Source organism: Marmota monax, unplaced genomic scaffold (genome assembly GCF_021218885.2).
Source record: "Marmota monax isolate L192 unplaced genomic scaffold, Marmota_monax_Labrador192_F-V1.1 WCK01_AAM20220418_F8-fsc00096, whole genome shotgun sequence".
NCBI classification, from domain to species: Eukaryota; Metazoa; Chordata; class Mammalia; order Rodentia; family Sciuridae; genus Marmota; species Marmota monax.
Window position 1 is genome coordinate 783,067 of NW_026695236.1, and position 6,000 is coordinate 789,066.

Sequence of the window (6,000 nt, forward strand, 5' to 3'; positions counted from 1 at the left end):
GAATTAGGCCAAGACTACAAAGGCTGTTCTAGCTAGAAAAATAACAGATTCAAATACAAAATATAAAAACATATATATAATAATAAAATTTGTGAAAAATCCATGAATTATAGAGGGAAGGGAGGCAATGCCTACTTCGTTCCGGCTACTCTTCATGGCACATGAAAAACTTGTTCCTTGACACCTTGCATAATTTTGAGTGCCTAGCATTCAAACTTACCCCTACTGCCCTTTCAGGGAGACAGAGCCATTCTTAAACCTAAACAAATGCAGATCACTTTTTTTATATGCCAGTTGATTTACACTCAAGCAGAAAACCTAAACATCTTTGTAAAAGTGGCTTCTACTAATATTTTTCTGCCTTTACTCCTGGCTCATGCTTAAACTACCTTCGTTCGCTAGGCAGTTCTTCATGCTTACATTTACTATTAAGTCCCATATCTTGCCTCATTATCCACAATATTATTTTTGTTGTTTATAAAACATTACTTTTTGCATTCAATTACTTTTATGTTTATTTACATATTTTTCTGATTATATACAATTGTAATACACATTGTTTCAAATTCAGTTACTAAGAAATTTAAAAACACCATCACCATCATGAATATGAAAATTGGAAGGAACTGAATAAGTTCACTTGTTTTATATGAATCATCAAACACTTACATGCTATATGTTATCTAGACTAATTTTAGGCCCCAAGTAGCCCTATTCCTTTTTTTTTTTTTTTTTTTTTTTTTGGGCACTGAAGATAGAACCTTAGGGCCTCACCAAGTGGCTTTGAACTTGCAATCCTCCTGCCTCAGCCTCCCAAGCTGCTGGAATTGCAGGCATGTGCCACTGCAGAAGTGCCTTTTTTTAAAACTAATTTATTAGAAATGTGAATGGAATTTATTCATTCCCTAGCTTTCTTTTACTTTTGTCTATATTTTGACAGCACGATTGTTTATAAATACCTATTCTATCATCACCTATCATTTAAATACCTGTCCTGGAGAGAAGCCTTTTCTCTCTTAAGTGAAAGATCAGTAAAGGGGGAAACAATCACAATTGAAAACTATCCCTGAATTGCACTCTCTATAGTCAGTCCAACTAGTGGACTGACACTCACTACAACAGAGGTTGAGCCTGTCTATCAGTCTGATGATGGGTTTTATGCTGAGAACTGGTATCACAGGCTGAGGCATATGCTGTTTCACTGTCTCACTCCTGGAAGAAGGAGAATGCAATTAGTCATTTGACTGCTAGAGAATTCACCACAGTGCTTGAGGAAAGACATAAGCATGCAATTGAAAATGCTCCCTTCTTGTGAATTACTCCCATAAACATCTACAACTGTGCCATTGTTAGGGTATTATTCCTTCTTTTCTTTTTGCTTTCATGCAACCAGTGCCCTGACTCTCAAGAGTACTTGCCTCACTCATCTACTACCTGGAAAAAAATAGTCTATGTAGCTAAAAATATTTATGACTTTTAATCCCAAAATTGCAAGTAGCTGCCTTCTAGCAAATTCTGCAGGGCAGAAATTATGTACAGTAACACACACACACACACACACACACACACACACACATACTTGTATTCAAAAATTTTTGAGAACACTAGATAATGTGCTATATACTAAACTTACACATATTCATTTATATATATATATATATATATATATATATATATATATTTGATATAATTTTCAAATGTTCTTTAATTATGGAACCATTGATACCACTTTGACAGGTATGGATAAAAAAATATTTTTTTCCTCAGTATTCTAACCTTTGATGAATTTTTATCCTCTTCTTTGCCAGTCAATATTCATTTTCCACATGAGTCTGTGGCAGAATCTCCATTTCTTAATTGAGGGTCATTTTAAGTATTTAGAGATAATTCTTACTCTTTGTTTTTGTGTCATAATTTAACCTCATCTAATATATAATGGCTTTATTTTGTTAGAAAAAAGATTGATCTCTTTCACAGCCCTCCTATCATTTTAGTTCACATTGAAAGCCAAATTTATTGTCAATAGGTCTCCCAAATCCTGTAAGGAGAAAAAAAAGTAAGAATCCTTCCAAAATACCACTTGCAACCATGCCCAAACCCCTTAAATTGGATTTCCTTTTCCTTTCTAATGTGAATCCCAGTACAACACATAGATATCATCTAAATCTTTGATGCATTTGGAACCCTAGGAGTGAGTAAAAGACATGGTTACCACAGTAAGTGGGCACTGCTGTAACCATCAGCTGTCTGCCAAGAGGTATGTCCAAGGACTTTTTCCTAACAGCTGAGGTATTACAAAATAGAGACAACTTAAATTCAAGATATGCAAAGCCAATGGCCAAGGAAATGTTATCTTTCCCCAAATATTGCTCATTCGAGACAAAAATAAAATGTCCACAATAATGTTGTTATTAGAAATAAAATAAATCAGAATTTTAGAAGAGATTATTCTCTGGAGATGCTACTCTTACAATTCTGTACAACTTGTTCATGGTTAGGAAGTAGTTTATTATGCCCATTTGGGGAATGGCCTCCACCACAAGTATGGAAGGTGACAAAATATATATTTTAGTACTTAAGAAATAATGAAGACTAAAGATGTATAGAAGATGGAGTTTAAAACCAACAAAGACTCTACTTGGAACATCTTTTCCCCTGATTTATGGCACATTCCCAACAGCTCCTCATACATTCCTTTTAGGTATTTCTCATTTTGAACCATTTTAGCTTCATTTCTCTTGAGTTGCTCTACAATATTTTCACCTTACTTTTGTAGTCTCTACAAATGCTGTTGTTCCTCCGTCCAGAGGACCGGGTACAGCTTCCTATACTCAGTCTTGATCATGTTTTCCTGATGACGTACATACCTCTGCAGAGATGTGAATCCTGGGTCACACACTCAGGACAACTATAACCTCCTTCGTTACTTAACCCTCACCTGTTTCTCTTTGGCTCAATCCTCTACCAATCAGCTATATATATCCTCAATTCAGGTTGTCCCAATTCTCAGAATCCACATTTTTTAAAATTTATTTTCCTCTATTAATAAAAAGAGCAATCTACTTTTCCTCAAAATGTGTCCATCCAAAAATTTTTCAAAAGTGCTTGTCTTTAGCAAGTTTCTGAGACACCTGGAAAATTCCCTTTAATAGGTAATTCCTTTATACACCCTTCAAATCTGAAAGACTACTTTTAAACCATTGACATTGATGCTTTGTTATCTTTATGTGAGATTTTTATTTAATGTTAGTTTCTAATCTCAAATCTTCCCACATCTATAACCTGACCATGTAGAACTTGCAGAAATATTGCATATTACATACAGGATTAAAAGCAATACAATAAGGTCTTCCTAAAGCATCTAAGCCTAAGGTTTCAAAAGCATTAGGGCCCTTCTGAATTTTACCTTCTTACTTGAGGTTGCAGGCTCTATATTGCCCTGTTACATTGTTACATTAAGAGCATTAATCCTCATTTCATTGCCTATCTCCTCTCAGTATCCACTCCCACTCACCAGTCCTTTGTGTTGTGTCTCCCCACCCCCCAACTTTTTGATATGTTCTCTTTTCTCCTTGAACCCATACTGTTTGGCTCCTGTGCAATCTTTTCAGCAGCACAGGTGCACTTCCCATTTTGCTGTTCGCACCTCTTTTTTATCTCCAAGAGCTCATTGTCCTGATCAGCAAGAAATACATTGAATGCACAATTATATGCTCTTGAATTTCTACAATTCGTCTCCTACCTCAGCTTCTGCCTTAAATACCTATGACAGGTCTTCAATACTGATTCAACTGTCAAAACTCAGATTGATCTTAGATTTAAGAAATTTTGTCTGAGCTCCTTAATGTTTACTGAATGTCTTCAAATCCCTGTATGTTCCTTCATCTTACCATTTGCTGAGCTTTGTTTTGATGTCATTCTTTTGTGGCTATTAATACAGGGTCTAGAAAGACTAAGTGTGAACTCACATTGAAAGGCAAATTTATTTCTCCTGTTGTTCTACAGAGGACCCTTAGGTCACATGATGACTTCAGTTCATTTTGCCTTACATAGAGATAGAACCCAAGACCCAGTAAATGTTAGGCAAGCATTCTGCCACTGAGCTACAGCCCCAGCCCTCTGCACATGTTCTTTTTTTTTTTTTTTTTAAAGAGAGAGAGAGAGAATTTTTTAATATTTATTTTTCAGTTTTCGGTGTCCACAACATCTTTATTTTATGTGGTGCTGAGGATCGAACCCAGCGCCCCACGCATGTCAGGGGAGCTCATTACTGCTTGAGCCATATCCCCATCCCCTCACATGTTCTTAAAGGGGAAGTTTGTAGCACAACTGTCTCAAGCTGTTTCCTAGGGCAATAAATCTGATACTTACATCCCATGTTAGAATTTTTCTTTTCTCCTCATTCAGATTTCTCTTATTTTCTTGGATTTTTTTCCCCATAACGATCTCATTTGCTTCAATAGCTTCTCCTGTAAGGGAATTATAAATGTCAAGTAGACATACACGTTTCAGACCCTAACAGATGGAGAGAGTCAAGGGATGTAAAATAAAATACTTCAGTGAGAATAAAATGCACCTGTGTGCCTGTTTCACCTCCTAAGTTTCTATTATGTAACAGACTAAGAAATTTTATGTAGTTGGCTACTTTTCAGATAGGCGTCTTGCCTCATCATTTTATCTGCTAATGCTTCTCTCCTGTTGATCTCCTTCATATTCATCTAGTATTACTAAATGTATTTCCAATATAAAAGCCTCTTTCAGCTGGTCAAGGTGGTGCATGTCTGTAAATGCCAGTGACTTGAAAGGCTAAGTCCATAGGATCAGAAGTTCAAGGCAAGCCTCAGCATAAGGCCCTAAGCATCTTAGTGAGAGCTTATCTCAAAAAATGACAAATAAAAATGGCTAGGGATGTGACTCAGTGGTAAAGCAACCCTGCGTTAAATTCCCAGTACAAAAAAATAATAATAATAATAATCTTTTATGTACTCTTGGTCACCAGTGACCTTCTGAAAATGGGGGCTTTAAGATGTCTTACCCTAATTCTGCTAAATATAGATTGAAATGATATTTGTTGACTTTATCAGCCTCCCATTGGAATGCTAGCCTCACAAAGACAGGTATATTTAGAAATTCTATTGATATCTCTATCTTGATGCTTATATGGTATCTGGTTCCTATTAGGCCCTTGGTAAAGACTGGATTAATCATCATGAGGACCATCACTTACCCGGTACTCCTCAGCAGCCTCCTCAATGGAACAGTGTCTGTGACCCCTATGCTCCTGAGAGTTGGAACAAAGCAAAGAGGGCAGGTTCTTGTCTTCTTCACAGAAGATCTTCTTTGTCTCCTGATGAGTCACACATATGTGTTCCTTGGAGCTCAGGATTTGCCTTAGACTGGCTTGTCTGGCAAGTAAAGACATCCTCTTCACACAAATATCTGGCTTGAAGTCTCTTTGCTGTGATGGCCTCTGGCACACATGGCAACAGGCAGGAATTTGGGCTTCTTCCCAGGAAAGGCAGAGACAGGGCCAACAAAAGCTGTGCCCACAGCCTATGGTGACTGGGTCCATAAGGTACTTCATGCAGATAGAGCAGGTGAGTTCTTTCTAGAAGGGTTGTGGGATTTCTGATTCCATTGTTCTGAGGGAAGAAAACTAGGAAATTTTTCTTATCTATTCTTGAAGAGAGAAAGGCCTGAACAAAATTGTATTCAAGTTCTCATTCAATACACACATCTACTTAGATCAGAATAGATAATTAGATTACCTATTGTATTATGCCAAACCCTATTCTCCCCCCCATAAATTGTACTCCCATTTGGTTGAGGAAAAATTTTTCCCTAATTGTTTGACCTTTAGGCATTTGATTCAATCTATAACTCCAGGATGGAAGTCTGAAGTGAAATGAAATAATCCTAATGTTCATTTCTAGCCTTGGTTAAGTAAAGGGCATGGGCCTGAGCTTTAACCTTATTATTGTCTTTAACTTCATAATTGTC

General features: G+C 36.7%; 1 pseudogene; it reads right to left on the reverse strand.

The window, feature by feature from the left end:
- Positions 1 to 5,638, reverse strand: part of LOC124089387 (tripartite motif-containing protein 43-like) — a 64,553-nt pseudogene extending 58,915 nt beyond the window's left edge.
- Positions 5,639 to 6,000: the final 362 nt, after the last annotated feature.